At 49.4% G+C, this 17,420-nt stretch overlaps 1 protein-coding gene and 1 long non-coding RNA gene across 2 annotated transcripts in view; one reads left to right on the top strand and one right to left on the bottom strand.

Annotated features, from left to right (window-relative positions):
• Positions 1 to 3,229, bottom strand: part of LOC119433189 (uncharacterized) — a 36,618-nt gene extending 33,389 nt beyond the window's left edge. The window contains exon 1 of the mRNA XM_037700336.2: positions 2,937 to 3,229. The gene's annotated coding sequence lies outside the window, so the exon portion shown is untranslated. The remainder of the gene's footprint in view (positions 1 to 2,936) is intronic.
• The window catches only part of LOC125941380 (uncharacterized), a 114,539-nt gene that overhangs the window by 15,683 nt on the left and 81,436 nt on the right, over positions 1 to 17,420 (top strand). The window lies entirely within an intron of this gene.

Genomic DNA, 17,420 nt, shown 5'->3' with positions numbered 1-17,420 from the left:
CTAAAATCCAAAAGAGCCGGCTGCTGCTGCTGTTGTCAGGGGGCCGTGTACGGAAAAAGCTCACAGACGATAAAGAAGGAAAACCGGTCTTTCCGCGGAAATATAAAGCACAAGAATACGGCGCGCCCTCTGCCACCTTCTTTCCTTACCCTATGTTGTTTATCCAGTGCTGGAGGAGCAAGCCTCACTTGCACTACAGGCATAGTTTGTCGTAGCAAATTCGTGCAGCGCTGCACACGCTGTAGCTCGTGTAGGCCAATCAGCAGAGTCGAATACACGTTTCCAACGCATCCTTTCGTAGCCTGCGCCAGCGCTGCAGGTCTTCTGCTCTCGACTGCGGCAAGCAGACGACACGAACAGACGATATCAGACAGATACATTAAACTGCAAATTGTGCTAGTGCGGCGTTTTGAGCCTATCAGTGAGGCCGCAGCAACTTTCTGAGCCAATCGCAGCTGACAAGATGGCGAATTCGACAACATAAGGGAATTTGACAATGTTCAGAATAGCGCCCCTGTTCTTGTAATTACTTCTCAAATGTGATTGCGTTTGTGGCACTGTTTAATCTATCTAACCGCATTCCTTCGCGGTCTGCACCTTACAGCGGCGTCTTCCGTTCTCGAGACGGTAAGCAGACGAATTTGTTACACGGGTATGAACAAATTATTTTAAACCTACAAGCTGGTCTTGTAATTACTCCTCAGATCTGAATACCTGTTTATGGTGCTTTTTGATTATATAGCAACGAAGCTTCATCGATCATCTTTTGGTGCATCACACGTGGCTTGATCACTGATTTGCTTTGACGAGGGTGGAGCGGTATCTTACGCTCGATCTAAACGCTGGCAGAGTTAGGGACTTTCTTTTTCCACACGCTTTAGTGACTTTTTCTGCGAGCCCATCACAGCTTTCTCAACACTTTCCTAGTGATACAGAACGCAAAAGGCGGTAGTTCGCGCGTTGTGAAAGACAGAAGAGGGTTCTCTAGCGAGAAGGCAGGGCGGAGAGGTTAAGCAGAGAAGAAATTTCAGTCGGCTACTCTGCTCGACGGGGCAAATAACGAGGATCCTCAACGTTGCGCCATGGGGATCGATGGGTTGACAGAAAAGAAGATACGCGACGTGCCTCGCCTTGCGTCTGTTCTCTGTGTGTCTCTCGCCTCATACGTGCCCGAGTATCTGGCGCCGATATCTAGCATCTCCGTACAAAACTCGCCGACACGAACGGCGATAGACCCGAGGCACGCGGAAGCGGATCCTGCGTACACACCCAGCAGCGTATAATGCTATACGCCCCACCGGAGCGGCAGCAACGGCAAAATCGGTAGTGTTGCGCAGACTGTTTCGCGATGCCGGTGGCCGATTGTGAAAACGAGAGCGAAGCTGGGATTCTTCGTCTATTGGCGCGAGGGGGGAGGTAGTGTTGCATGGGATGGGGCGCTTTTTATGCATGCGTCGCACATCGCGTACGAACGTCTGCCGGCGCCAAAAGGGTCATCGCTCGAGCCTGCTGTCGAAGCACGTTTGTCGGTCGATTCACGTATGCAGGGAGGACCCAGCAGTGGCTGGGGCAATGGCGGTTCGTAAAAGCTTGAAGGCGTTGATTGGATCGCGCGCGCGGCAGGCATGCATATGTCGCATCATTCCCGCTGCTTGTGGCGACGCTTGGTTACCTGGGAAGCTTTGGATGCGACGTCCTGTTGCCGATATCTGTTTCTAGTGGGTTGCGTTTCCCTCATAACAGTGTCGGATTGTAGAGAATGGCCGTTACTATACTGTCGACGCGGTGTTAAGCGCCCTATATTAACGGAATGACGGTGCGTTAAGCTACAAGAGAGTTGTCGCGACTTTTGCAGATAGAACGAAGGATTCCGCAAAATTTCTGCTGGTCTACGTATTTCTTGCAGAATGAAGGTGAGTATCTCTCGACTTGTGGTTTAATGTGATGGCGCCGGGTGCCCGTATCTCTATAGGGGTTCCGTGAAAGCTGCTAAGGGACACCACTTATTCATGCTCTCGTCGAAGGTATACATCAACCGTAACGAGGTTCTCAGCAAATATGCTTAGAAAAGCGCACCGTTTTTGTTCGCTGCTGGGAACGTATACATCTACGACTGGAAGTGGACTTGGCCCCCTGGGGATAGACGTCGTCCTTCCTAGATAACGAGCCTGGCAGCACACTGGGGCGCGAGAAACCCAATTTCATTTTTGTTTTTCTATTTTTTGAACGCGCGATTCCTGAATACCTGTGTAATGGTTTCACGTTTCGCTGCGCGCTCTAATCTGACGTTTACCAGGCCACAATTGGCGCTGAATTGCACTTTGAGGGAGTGTTCTGTTTCCTTGGCGAAAGCATACAATGATAACATTATTAAAAGACTGGAATGCAAAATATATGTATACCGCCGCTACTGATATCGAATTGGGTTTCACGCAAAAGTATACGGAAGCTGTCACGCTGGGAGTAAGTTCAGTGTTTTGCTATCATTTCCACGAAGACCGGAGTGCACGAACTTCACTGAAGGCAAAATGATACGATCACTTTCTGTGGCTCCGAAATACCTCCCGCGTTTGAGGTCAGCTTGGATCAACGGCGTGGTAAGTTACGTAACCTCTTGAGTGCACGTTCTCGAAGCAGCACAATCCGTGGTTAACTCCGCACCAAGATCTACGCGTTTCTGAAAAAAAAAATAAAGAAATGCAAGAGAAAGAAAAGGAAATATCGGTGCTTTCCGTCGCCATATGCTTTGGGCATCGTCCTCAGACTTCAGACAAGATCGAGCGCAGCAGATGGCGTCTCCGCGGTATTCACGATATCTCCACAATCAGAAGAGAGTGCGGAGGTTTTCTACGGCAGATTCCCATTCACCACCATCAAATGTTCGCGCGCAGGGTTATAGCCCGGTGGTCACGTTCACATCCGATGTATGTACCTACCGTTGGGTGGAGGTCGGGGTGAGTCTTCGCTGAAGAAGATCGCCGAAGATGCGGCGAAGATGAAGACAGTCCGTTATCAGCGGTCGTCGTCGCAAGCAGACGAGTCACAGATGAATCGTGCGAGTGGCTGGTCGCTGGCGCTTCTCGACCAACGCGCACACAGCACTGTGTGAAAAAATGCAGGGGACAGCAGAAAACACCCGGCGGCGGTTTAAGAGAAAACGAGTCGAGAAGAGAGGAGAGACACACGGCAACTACTCCGCATGCCGCCGGACCCTGCGCTTATATACCTCCTCTTTCGCGGCGAGCTGCCCTAGTTTCGCCCTCGCCTCTCTCAGGTGGGTTGCCTGCCTTTCGCTTTCGACGCTCGAGCCGGCCGCTCGTCGAGTCTGGCCCACATCGGTCCTTCTTCGCCGTCCCTGGCAGCGGCACACGGCGGCCCGCTCGCACGCTGCGAGGAACGTTGCCGCCGCCCTTCTAGCTGATTCCGTTGGCATGCTCTGCATCGAGCAAGGCTTCGCATACCTGGTGTTTCTGCACTGGCTGCTAACAATGCGGGCCGCTCACCCAGCGTCGGGACGCTGTAACGCGATACTACGCGATGCCTTGTCGACGCGCCCAAAAGTCGAACTTCGGCAGCCAGTCGTTCGTCGTCTTGCCGAGGACACGTTCTGTCAGCGGCCGCCTTCGTTCGTTTGGCACTCTTCTTGACAATGGTGCACCCGTTCCAAAAAGCGTTCTATCGTTGCCTCTGCCTCGGGCAAGCGTTTGGCTTCTGCTGCTGCCAACAGTGTCAGCCTTCTACGAATCTCGATAAATGAACTCTAGAGAGTACCGTAACAGCTACTGTCTTCCAAGTGGACGTTACGGTACTCGACACTTCTGCGAGCATTATGCACACTGCATAGCGCCCGGACTGCTTGCACTGACATCTGCAGTTCCAGCATCTTAGGAAGGTATCATCTAGCGGACGCTGCAACCCTTACTGCTCGCCTGAAAACCTTCTAGAAATCAACGCTCCCCTTCCATCAGTAGCTATTTTCGATTTGTAATCCCGGATTGCCCAGGTCTGCCATAGGCGCTGCGTTCTGCCAATGATGGTTGGCGTAAGCAGCTTCTCGGGTAGTCCAGGACGTACGACAAATCGAAATGAACCAGTATGTAGCAGATGGAGTCGCCTTCTACGGACATGTTAACTGCGCTCTCGACAATATATCTATAGGCTATATAGGAGGTGTGGACATGTAGGTTTCGCTTGAGGTTCTCTTCGTGCTGCTCCGTAATGGGCTTTTCGGTTGACATCTGAAGCTCAGTACATTGTTGCTGAACACCCACTGCTGTTTACACAAGTCGACACAGGTCTTTGACAGGTGTCAACCGGGCACCCGATGGAGGTTGAATTGAATTAAAGCTCGTTTTTGTTTAAGAGCTCCAGCCCACGTGGCACTCGCCGAGGTCACAGCAAGGCATACCCGCTACATTCTGAACCCACACACTCTAAGATTAAACAAATCCATGTATTCTACCCATGATTACCACTGGTATAGTCGAACGATCGCAGCGCCAAAGTTCCCCCTAGTAATGTTTGTAAGAAACTCTGTGCCGAGAATAGTACTTGCTTCGACGGCATGCCTTCGTATCTGCGACATCGCGATGTCAAGGCTGCCTCGGCGACATCGCCACAGTTCGTGCTTTAGTCGGCGCGAGATCCCATCGACCAGCTGCATGCCCTGAGGCTGGGCTTCGCGCATTGTCTGCCGTCGGGGTCGTCGCGTTGGCACCGCGAGTGTCTAGCGGTCAGACCTGTTGTGTGGACGGCCGCCACGCTCCAAGGTCTCGGGTCGCTAGACGGACGACGCCGACCGACCGGGACTGGGAAGGGGAATGAGGGGAAGTGCCTATATTTGGCCCCCGTGTCAGAGCCTCCTTTGGCAGCGGGACCGCCGGGGTGGAGCCTGTCGTCTTCGCGAGCGAGGTTGTCCGCCTTGCAGCAGCAGTAGCCGAGGGCGACGGCAGCGATCGCTGAGTTTCTCGCTTCACTTGTATCGGCCGCGCCTCCATTTGCGTAGGCAAACAAGCGCAATTTAGTTGCGCTCCGTATGGTTACGGTATTGCTAACGTTCTAATACCTGCGCGTGGTTCTGACCTCTCTGGTGCCCTCAACCGCAAAGAGGAGATATCGCTCCGAAGAGTTCGCGTGAGTGCACTGTTTCATCCGCGCACGGCGGGGGATACATCGACGCCTCTTCGAGCTGCTCGTTCTGCCACTGCGGAAGGCAGACCTGTACCGCCTTCTGTGGATACATGTCCGTTGCTGAAGTTGCAAAGTCATGTCTGCGCTGTGTGTGTCTTCATCCTGACCGGATACATGACTTGCTCAACCAGACTGCACGGACCACATTTCCGCTCCTTTTTTAAAGCTTTATGCGGGAGACAGGGCTTCGCAATTACGTGCAGCGAAATATTGGCGGCGCATCCATACTTTGGAGTTTGGAGATGATTGCCATCCGCCGTGGTGGCGTAGTGGCTACGGCGTTGGCTGCTAAGCGCGGGGGCGCGGGATCAAATTCCTGCCAAAGCGGTCGCATTTCGATGGGGATGAAATGCAAAAAACCCTATGTACCGCACATTTGGCGCACGTTTAAGAACTCCAGGTGGTCTAAGTTACTCCGGAGTCCCCCACTACGGCGTACCTCATAATCATATCGTGACATTAACGCCATGCCCCAGAATTTCTTTTCTAGATGATTGTAAACGTTATTGCGATTAGCAATCTGTCTTTTGATGAGTCATTAGCAATCTGTCTTTTGATGAGTCTGTAATTGGTGATGATACGATTTATATGTTAGGATGCTTATTATGTAGAGCGGCGCATACCGAGTTGCACATATCCTGTCACTCAAGTTGGCGTGAAATAAAAATTCTTAGACCCGGACATAGGCAGATAGATACTGGAAAGTGAACGAAGTGTCCTAAGAGTGCTAACCGCATTAAGCATTTTGATGCCAAATGGCAAATTAATGATAAAGAAAATTACGTCAGCTTCTTAAACAGAGCTTCTTTGTACTTTCTGTCAAATAAACAAAAAAACAAGCAAACACGCTTTCGAGGAAATAAATATACTGCGCGAAATTCAACACACGTAGTAAGGGATACGGACTTGCGTTTTTGCAATTGGCAATCTATCTTATGATAAGTCTGTAAGTGGTGATTATACGTTTTATATGCTATGATGTGCCCGTGTCCCTTACTCTGTCCTTGTGTTGAATTTTGCGCAGTATATCTATTTCCTCGCAGTATGAACCAACTCGCCCTACAACAAGTTTTATTGAAAAGCACGTTTATGTACTGCAATCGCTGTTCGCTGATCTTACCTCGCTGGGGTGACTCAGTGGCTGTGGCGTTTTGCTGCTGAGCACGAGATGGTCGTGAGTTCGACCCCTGGCTCTGCTGCTGGACCACCTTCCGAGTGGAATTGAATGCAAAAATGTTAGTGCGCCGAGCTCTCACGGCAGGTTACTGAACCCATGTGGTCACGATTGCCCTAACGTTTTTTGCAGAACTTGAAGCCGTGGGGGTACTTTAATACACTGCAGAATCTTTTCTCCCTAATAATGCGCGTATTAGTAACAACCGGCGTTCTTTACAGTACGTTTTCCCGGAATCTAAGCACGCAAAGAAATTGTATTGGGGATGCCGGTTTTTCATACATCAAAGAAACATTACGAACAACACAGGTCAATGATGTTCAGGGCTCATCTAAATCCTCGCGCATTTAGGCGTTTAAAGAGAATGCACCACACATAGCTGAGAGAGAAATGCTGTTAATTGTCGCACATTAAATTTGTCGTTCTCTCTCTCTCTCTCTTTTCTCTTTAGGAAAGCATCGGTTTATTGGCTAGTGGCAACCATACTTTTCCCTTCCCCTTTAAGTCCGCCCGCTACACGAACGTAAGCACCTTTTTAATGGAACCGATAACATTCAGGCGTTACTGTCAAAATGCTGCATCAAGGAAGATAGAGCTTAGGTCATGTCGTAAAGTAAGGGACGCAAAGACACCGGCAGCGATAAAGATCACAAGACTGAATAAATAAAGGTTAAGAGTACTAATACGTTACGCCTGTCTTGCGGCAGCCATGTTCACAAATACTGCGAAGAACTGAGATCAGTTCAACAAAACTGGAGGGAAGAGAGAGAGAGAGACGTTTAGTAAGGTAGGAAAGCTGAGGGGTTGTCCTGAATCGATGGTATCGATGTGTGAATCAATGCTACTCAGCATTGGGGAAGGGAAATGGAAGTAATATGAGAGAGAGAGAGAGAGAGAGAGAGAGAGAGAAAGTGCTGATGATGAGGGCGAAAATGGTGATGGATGAACTTGAACAGCAAAGTCTCTACGAAGTCTCAAATCCAGATCACTCTCACGCATGTGATGACAGCCTTTATTTGAATATCACGCCGTCGACAAGGGTCCGGCCAAGGTCGATCCCAGGAGAACTTTTTCTGATAAAGGTTGACCGACGAACTTGGACAAGAGTTCCGTCAGTGATTCTGTTTCCACAGAATACTGTGAAAAGATGCGTAACACGGGACGAATTTGTGGTTTGAAGGCCTAGCAGATTCGGTGCGAGAACGCGCGAGAATGCGGCCTGCAGTGTGACATCTCGATGAGCATCTGAACGTAGTACGCACCGAGAAATCAAGCAGAAGAAGCTATCCCAGCAGAGGAGCAGTAAAGAAGCGCTTATGCACGCCCATACTTCCGCGAACGCTCGATAAAAGGCCAGGCTGCCATTTCAATTTCTCCCGTTACTGCTGTTAAAATGGGGCGAGCGCGCACGTTTTCGTCGTTATCCTATTTTCCCCCTACCCCCCCCCCCCGCCCATTCAGCGTCCATCGTGCCTAGTGGACACGCTTCTTTTAACGCAACGTGACGACGGCGAAAATTGTTTTCAGTTAACCCTGGGTAAGCATTTCCGCTCTGAAAAGGAAAAAAAGAAAGAAAAGAAACGGCCTTCAGCATTTCTCGCGCGTGAGGCATTCCAACTGGACGCCCGCTTTGAATTGCAGTGCCCACGTTTCGCGCTCTTTGTTCGTGCACGTGCGAAAGTCAGACGGTTTTCATTTTTTTTATCGTCTGCGCGGCGCTCTTTTGTCGATCTTTCAGCACCTCTGCCCTCCGATTGTCTGCATCACGATCCTTCCGGTATACTGCGTCTTGGAACTCCAATGTTTCCTTTTTATCGCAGACGCGGCTGGTTTATGGCTATAGGTCTCCCGCGTGTATACTTCCGGTATCAGAATGCAGCAGAAATTACGGCATGTCCCGACATATCGCCGTTGCGCCTTCCAGCTTCAAGCCAAACTATGGCTTTTCTATTTCTGACAGCTAACCCAACTTTGCCCCAGCTAACAATGGTTGCTCCATTTCTGACTTGTTTGCCCTCTCCACTGGAAGTGGTTGGTGTTGTAGACTTTCGAGACTCCGTCAGCAAAGTTCGGTGGTTGTCTCGGTGGTCTTCCTGTTATTATGGTTGTAGATATTTAGGTACGAAGGCCTAGCCTACGGTGACACACAGGCGGGTTGCGGTGTCACTAGCTTGGATTGACGTGGATTCAGGCAGCGTCGGCCGTTTGCCTATGTCTATAAACTCGGCAAGACAAGTAATAAGAAAGGAACACGCCTGTGGGAGACGTGTTTGGCGGTTACGCAAGCCTCGGGTGTCTAAATTTGCAGAATGGTGATATCTGCAGCAATGTCGCTGCATTCAAATTGCTTTCAAATCGATCCACCAACAGCCTCCACCGCAGCTGAGTTGGTGGAGAACCGCACACGTAATACGGAATATTTCGGTTCGCTTCCCATCGGAGACAAGTTGTATTTTCGTCCACTTTCATTCCCTTTTTTTATTATGTCTACATTTCAATTAAACATAGCAGCTAATTCCTCCGGTGCCTTTATTGGCTTAATTTGTCTGTTTTCTTCGTATGGTTGTATCTAGCAAAAAAAAAAAAAAAAAGAGCCCCTCGGTTCTTATTCTTCTCGCTCAAATCGGAATGCGGTACCTTTCGTCTCGGTAAAACGCTGTATTTGTCGATGCACTTCTTTTCATGTTGGAATCTCACATGTTCTTGCTTCCCTGTTTACTTGCGTGGCTTTTGTGTCCGTTTTCGCGAGTGTTTTGCTTAGAATGTGGCAGTGCTGTTAAACGGGCTAGATGGTAGCGAGAGTCTTGATTTATGTTACCAGCGTGATAGAAACGGGACACACGGCGGAGACTCCGTTGTCCAGCGTTTGTGTTGCATCCTGAAACGTGGCACTCACGCGGGACCTCATATACACTTGCCTTGGAACATTTGCTTTCTTGTAGTTTTCTAAAGTTCAGAAGTGATGTCACTATTGGATGGGGCACCTGCACCTCGTCTACAGATGATGTGGCGTCGGACATGCGCAGTGTGCCTCTACCGAAGATACATAAGTACAGCACCCACATTAAACGAGCGTTTTGCTTGTTTCGTTCTGCACACCCTGTTGTCGCCTCTGTATTTGCTTGAAGTATTTGAATAATTTTATGAACAATTACTGTGCCATTGCCATTTACTATTCCAGGAGTAGCCAGTATGGCTTACAAATAGCAACAAAAATATATATAATAAAGTGTGTACAGAAGAAGGCCTTTTTATGCGAAAGCGTCAAATGGCACAATGAGCGAAAAAGACGGCATCTGTTGCAGCGTAACACATAATTTCCCATTATCTGTGACGCTACGTCACAAGCGTGCCTCGACGGAGCAGAACGGGCGAATCGGAGCAACTGCTGCAACGATAGCGCGCCAGGTGTTGCGTGAGGGGAGAGGGCATAGCCGCGACGCCACGTCACCAGCACGCCTCGAAGGAGCAGATACGGTGACGCGATGCCGGGGAGCGGGACTGATTGTCGTTGGCGAGGCAGCCGCCGTCTCGTTCTCGGGAGCCGGTGTGCGGTCCCTATCTCTCTCTCTCTCTCTCACCCCTGAGCTTAGCTGCTACGCGCGCCTGTCGGCCCTGGTGGCCGCTCCTGCTTCCTCGGTCTCTAGTCGCGCAGGACGTCGGTGGCATGCGGTGCCCTTGATTCCTCAGCAATATCGTCCAAATGGTCTCCAGCCAACATGCTAACGTAGAAACTGTAAAAAAAAAATAAACCGCACCAATTTAATCGCAGAACTCTTTAATATCCCCGCAGCAAAACTCGAAAACATTACTCACAGCGCTAAACTCGAAGGACACGTCAGCGGCGTTCAATTGCTCATTAATGCTTTCGCATTCACAACTCATCCGAAGTGCTTAGGTGTCCTCGGATTTTCCGGACATATCCTCGTCCTGTCCACACTCGTACTTGCGATGTGAGCTTTATACTCCTGTTAGTTATTGGGGCTTGACTAATCAGTAAGTTGGCCTCAAAGTAAGTGTTAATCACTTTAAACTACAGAATAGTTGCGAACTGGGAACCGAGTTGGCTTCTTGTATAAGGCGTGTAGAACGAGGAACAAGGTGACGAAGGTTGGTTGATTTTTGCTTACTGACACCTTAATGACCTTAGTGACTCGGGGGGGATCGGCCGGGAATATGGGGGCCCGATGGCTCAAGAAAGAAGCAACAAAATTTGGAGGAAGATAAGCTTCAGTTCGAGGAAGTAAGGAAATTAATAACTGAATAATTTCGAGTAGTTAGCTGATACAGGTATGAGGTAAATAATATCTAAATTCACATTAACAAAAATTGAACATATGAAAAGGGAGAAAGAATAGCATGGAATTGTTTTTTTTTTTTTTTTTTTTTGCCTCGCTCAGGAAACCTAAAATGACGTCATAAACATTCCCGTGGCAGCACCTAACGAAAGTACCAGTAGAACAGCCAAGTTGACGCCAAGGTTCCGGGAAGGCTCCTCCAAAAATGTTTTCCTTTAAACACTAAAACGGCGACATGCTAAGAAGAAATATTCAATAGGCTCACTCTCATTGGAGAAGTAACATAAAGGGGAGGGAGCCAGACCTAACCTCTGTAGGCAAAGTAGATTGGGGGGGGATTCGGCAAAGCAGTTCCGTAAGCGAGACTTTATAGAGCGGCATCATATACTGTTGGAAATTAAACTTAAGACGCAGAAATTGCATCTTAATTGCATAAATTGCTTGTCCTGTCTTCCTTCTTGACCTTGTCCGTCGTTCTCCACGCCTTTTCCAAAATGACCCGCCGTGGTTGCTCAGTGGCTATGGTGTTGGTTGTAAAAAAGAAAGGTAGTACAATCGTTAGTAAATGTTTATGAAACATAAATGATGCAACATAATTTTGAACTGCACTGTTAAACAAAGATTCTTCGGAAATTGTGACAATGGAAGTGGGTATGCCGCTCCATACCTTGCTGGTCAGTGGAATGAAGGAATGAAAGCTTTTTTGCTGGGCAAAAAGGAACACGGACCTTTTGGCGTTGATCTGTACGTATGTAGGTTGGCTCTGCGAAAAGATTACGACTGAGATATTCATTATGATGGTAATTTTTTTTATGGAAAAGGCACAAACGCGCTACTTTTCGCCTAACAGAAGCAATCGGAGACCTCAGGCTACCTTCAAAGATCACATAGACATGCTACGCCTCGAGAGCGATAAAGGTGTTACGCGCCTCGGCCGACATTTGCATGTGCGCGTTCAAGCATTCACGAGAGATCGACGGTGGCGACATCATTAGGCAGCGGTGTTATCTACTGTCAGGTCATGCTCCAGACGCGCAGAGCTTTTGCTTTCTCACTTCATTCGACGGGAGTAGATTGACGGCGTTTTGGTTTGGCACAAGTACGCTGTACAGCAGCGACCAAGGCAGCCAAGGTCATTCAGTGCAGCCGCGCCTGCGACGATGTTGCGCCGAGTGTACTTTCCGTCAGGGGGCCCTTAGAAAATAGCTCAGCACTTAGGTTACGATCATACGAAGAAAACAAACAATGAAGCCAGAGAAACCATTCTGCTTATGGGATAAAAAAAAGAAGTTGAAGTTCCGACCGAAAAGCGAAGCATCGATTGCAATAGCAAATTAGTAGACAGCTGTACGAAGTGGGCCGTATGCGAAGTTTTATTGGCCGTATAGGCTTGTAGACATTCGCTTACTAACTAAATTAACAAGTATAGTGTCACGCGTGCACAAGTAAACAACACATCTCACTCGATGACCGCGGAAACTCGCAACAACAACAACTCGCTGTCAAAACGCTGGAGTAAGGAAACGCGGCAGCAGCAGCGAGCGAATTGACCTTCTTGCTGCCTCTCGCTTCAATGCGAACTAAGCGGCGAAAACACAGCGCACACGAAGCTATCAGCACTCGGCGAACTATGTCCCCATCGCAGATCGCTTTCAAGATATATGGCCCGCGCGGCCGCACCATACACAGCAGCCGCCGGTGTAGAGCGACCCCCCCCCCCTCCTCCCCCGGTGCTTTGCGCGCGACGGAAAACGGCGAGCTTCCTCCCCGCTTTCCTCCCTTGTGCAGCGAGATTGAGCCGCCAGCGTCGGCTCACCCTTGCGCGCTTTCACTCGCACATACAGCATACGCCATGCGGCGACGATGTTATCGCCCTAGGACTTTATGCGCAACATCATGGCGACGGTGACGCCGACGGCCACTGCAGAAATGTGCCTGAAGTGTCCACAATAAGAAAAAGAAGTAAAATTGCGAAGTTTTCTTGCCCAGCAACAAATTAAGCCGTTTTGGCAGCCTTGATGCCATGCGGTATACATACAAGGGTTTATGTACTGGCCATTTGCTTGTTCCTATAAGCGCACGTTGTACATGACACCTGCGAGGGACGCTGGCTAGCACTCCCACTGTGTATCTTTACGCATACGCAAATGCTCAAGAAAGTGGACGTGAGTGTGGTCGCCGGAGTAACTGAATTGTTCAAGCACCACGCGCGTAATGCGAACGATGTGGGCCCGACTCCCACCTGCGGCAAGTTATCTTTTCGTCCAGTTTCGTTTCTCCATTACTGATTTTTTTTCTATATTTCAGTTAAACAACGATTTCCCCTCTGTTTTATCTGGCTTCATATTTCGTTTTTTTTTATGGTTGTAACTAAATCAAGATTGAGCTCCTCTGATCGGATCCCCTTATTCATCTCGCTAGCCACTTCCTTCTTGTAATTGCAGCCTAACAAGTGTACCACCCCTCGTTTTCTCTATCTCTCTTTTTGTCGGGCTCTGTTTGAGCTTACAAAATGGGTAATAATGGGAAAGAAGGTCGGAGGTGGCTGGAGGGCGGGGGGAGGTGTTGTTGATCTTTGAAGAACAGCGATACCCTGTGTGTGTACTGCAACCCGTCGCACCATGCACTCCGCTGCGCGTAACATGCTGCCGTGCGCTCGTGTGTATGTGCATGTCACTGCATGCGTCTGCGCTCGCGCGTGTGCGTGGGCGTGTTTGAATTCGTGCGCGAAAGCTTTACGTAAATAACGTGTGTGGCACTGGCTCAGCTTTGCTAATAGCTGTACGCAGTGATGATAGGGATGACGATATCAGGAACTGTGGCATATACTGTAGGAGATCAGCAAAGAATCGGGTGACGTGAGGAAAGAAAATCTCAACGTTTATAAATTTAAAATGTATACTTGCGAACCTCTTAAAGAAAAAAAACACGAAATGGATCGAGAGCAGTCAGGCTTCAGTAGAAACAGAAGGAGAGGAGTAAAAAAAATAAAAATTGTGGCAAACAACGAGGAAGTGCAATTCCATTTCTGCAATCCTTCTTTCGAATCTTCCTTTTCTTCGTATACTTCTCACGTTTAATTTCTCCCGGCGCATATATGTGTGTCCAGCCGCGCAATTACGCTTTGTGGAGCTGTTCATTTTGGGCCACTGCTATAGGTGGCCTGCGCACTGCACCATTAACCTTAATTTCCTTTTTGCTTTTTTGTTCTCCCAACTTTTACGCCAGCCCCGTATACTCGGCCTCCTCTGCGGACCATCGCTGTTCGGTTAAGGCCACACTATACGGCGATCAAGTGAGGTAGCACACTTTGAAGTGAGGTAGCATTTCGATGGGGGCGAAATGCGAAAACACCCGTGTACTTAGATTTAGGTGCACGTTAAAGAACCCCAGGTGGTCCAAATTTCCGGAGTCCCCCACTACGGCGTGCCTCATAATCAGAACTGGTTTTGGCACGTAAAACCCCATAATTTAATTTTTTTTAGCACACTTTGACCGGCTCTTTTCTTCTCTCTTTCTCTACTTTTTACTCGCGCGCGAATGAAAATCCCAGCTCAGTCAAAAGTTTTGCTGCGTTTCCAAGTCGAGCCCAAGTCGTTCCCGACGCTCTATAGGCGATGATGGCTGCTGCCATTGCTGTATGCCGCTCGCCCAAACCCAACCTTCCGAACGCGGATAGAGATTTGATGCGGAGATTAGAAAAATCTCCTCGCAGTTTCTCCTAAGCTAGCCCCGCTGGGTCGGAATCGCTACCCGCGGCAACGTCAGGACGAAGCGGTTTCAAGTAAGAAACAAAGCATTCGCTTTCGCTTTGTTTCGCGTCGTAGATCGCCGTGCACGCTGCGTTGTCGGTGCACTGCAGCGTCCGGCGAGGCGGTCAGCGAGCGGCGTGGAGATCTCCGCCCATCTCTGGTGGTCAGCGCGGCTGCTCGAGCGACCTCGACGCTGAATTCAGTCGCCGAGCACAACAACAGCGGCGGCCGGTGCTGCCAGGCGTGGTCCCGGAATGCATCGCGCCCGACGCGTTTGTCGACTACAACGCGCGGCGCGCACAATCGGCGCGCGGAATCGGTTGGGGTCGCGCCATTAGTGGCGGGGTTGCCGAGGCATGCGCTTTGGAGGCTGTCGCCGAGTGTTGGTGACGTCACATTGAGTCGACGAGGTGTGTCTGCTCGTGTGAGTCCGCGCGTCCATGGACTCGCGGGATGGAAATTGAAGAAAAGCGGCGCCGAATGGCAGGGTATTCAGCGGGTGCTTGCGCCACACGCTCTCATATGCATTCTTTCCTCGTAATGCCTCAATGGCTGGCGCTCTCGGCTCGGGACGCCAGGAAACGGTTCGCAATGCGACGCATTTGGCGTGGTCGGTGCTGCAATTCCGTTTCAGCGGACGAAAGATGACAATCAACGTTCCTTAGCTAGCTATAAGGAAGGCTTAGGCGACTCTCGACACCGGTGAAGAGCTGCGAGTGTCAGAGACCAAGGACTGCTCATGGAAATGCAAATAATGACCATACAAACAGCGACTAAGACTGAAAATTTTCGTTTGAAAAGCCTGCGATTCCGAACACCCACGACGACTGTAGGAGCACCGGTGAGCTCGCCCGGAACACAGCGGCTTTAGTGCTTATGCAAGACAAGACGCCCTAGGTAGAGTGTACTAGAACCTTTATATATTCTAGTTCAATGTACCCCATCTATAGGTATTGCGAGGCGTTCGCGTGTACCTATACATCTATGGTCGTCGAACTATATATATGACGGCGCGTAATCAGGAGCTTTAATTATCTGTGTCGATATGCGCCTAGTTGCGAAAGCTGATGCTATCAAGGCATTGCAGACATATGGAAGTTCATAACTACTCTCATGATTGCAAACATGCGTCAACAAACAATAAAGTAAACGTCTTCCCTCTTACGCGGGGCACTGTCTTTGACTTTGCCCTAGTGTAATCTGACTATTTATTTCAAAGTCTAGCTGGCTCTTGGGCTTCTTTTGAAGGGGTGACGGTGATGGGACCATCTATATATATATATATATATATATATATATATATATATATATATATATATATATATATATACGTTTCCAGGTATAAACTTGAGCAAGTCCCATCTTAACCACTGTCATGGCTGCACCTGCGACGTTTCCGCTACATCCTGAGCTTCTAATGATGGATCATAACAAGAAGAGTTTACTGGCGCGGTTGAGTTATTGGTCGGTTTTCTTTCTTTCTTGGCAGAAAAAAGGTCACGAAAACGCACAAACAAAAGAAAAGAAAGCTTTCATACCTGTCATCTCAAAGCAGCGCTGTTGCGAATGTCTGGGGAGCGGCTGCACAGGAAAGGCTTGCTCTGAGATGCCGCTCGCAGAGACTTGCAGCATTTCATGCAGACTTGACTCAAGCACCCGAAGAGTATATTACATAGGCTAAATTCGTGAAAGTGCTGCGCTCAACGAACCCGTCGATGGACGCGAAGAGGATCAAGAACACGTGATGGTGAGCAAGTAGACATGCATATACTGCCTGCACGCTGAGACGGAGGCAGGAGGCAGCTTACGCAGCAAACGAGCGGCTTGTATAGATTGACAAAAGCAGGGGAGTGGCTAGTTAGACAGTGTAAAGACCCGGGCTTTATATCTCCCGGTCGTTCAAAGGGCAAGAAAAATAAAACACACTGTGCCGTACTCCCGCGAGCGAGGCACCTACGGCCCGAACAACACAGTCGTACAGCTCGAAAATCGTAAAGCACGCATTGTATTGAAACTAGATAGGAGCCGTTCGAGAACTCGTTGCGTCATACCTGCCGCGGCGCACGCATAACTGAATGTCTAATTGAATCGGCCGTCCCTTGTTCACCGCCATAATCGTGCAGTTTTTTTCATGTCTTTTACCGCGCGAGTAGCTACTACACTACCGGACCCCGTGTCCTCCTTGTACATACATGTACGAACAGGTCCGCCACTATCGCGTGGGCGTGGACGACTTGACCGAAAGCTGTCGGTGGAGATACGCGCCCTAATTTGCGTCAGTATGCAAAGTCCAACGGTTGTGTTCTCCCTCGCTTACTCCTGCCTCACTTGAGCGTCGTGCAGCGTCGTGAAATAGAGAGCCGGCGTGCAGCCAATCAGGTGACTGGTTAATGTCGGTGCTCAGCACTGGCTTCCGCGGCACACACGTTCGCAATTACGTCGTCTGCTTCGCAGGACAAGAACAGACAAACATTTGGAGAACGCTTAAGCTTCGCCTTTAAGAGTGGAACGCGATAGCATTCAAAGATCCCTGGCTACCCTGGCTGCTTATCAGGCTTCCCGGCAACTGCAGCTTTCTTTTTTCTTCAACTTCGCCTCCGCATGCAGCTGCCGTGAGGCGAGCGCCATCTGGATGGTATTTTGCAAGGAGCAAACCACGGCGCGCCGCGGTATGAGTGGTGGAAATGGTGGAAAAGGGGCTTGAGTTTCAGTTTCCGCGTAAGAGAATTATGTTTTCTCGTATATTCAAATTACAATCCGACGCTATCACGTCGGTAAGTTGTGGCCACGTCGTACTTTATGAATTTTATGACGAATTTTTCTTTGAGAAATTCGATTAGTTCACCAGCCCCTCTGCGCCACGCGGAGGGCCTGCGTGGTCTGGGTGGTTCGGAATGATTTTCTTGACCGCGGACGCCGACGTGAGATTTTCTGCGATGGGGGGGCCTTTAACGCTATCTATTCTATCTACCTACCTTATAAAATCTATTCCCGTATTACTCTAAA

Source organism: Dermacentor silvarum, chromosome 11, assembly GCF_013339745.2.
Source record: "Dermacentor silvarum isolate Dsil-2018 chromosome 11, BIME_Dsil_1.4, whole genome shotgun sequence".
NCBI lineage: Eukaryota > Metazoa > Arthropoda > Arachnida > Ixodida > Ixodidae > Dermacentor > Dermacentor silvarum.
The sequence above is the reverse complement of the archived record's forward strand: the minus strand, read 5'-3'. Positions and strand labels throughout refer to the sequence as shown.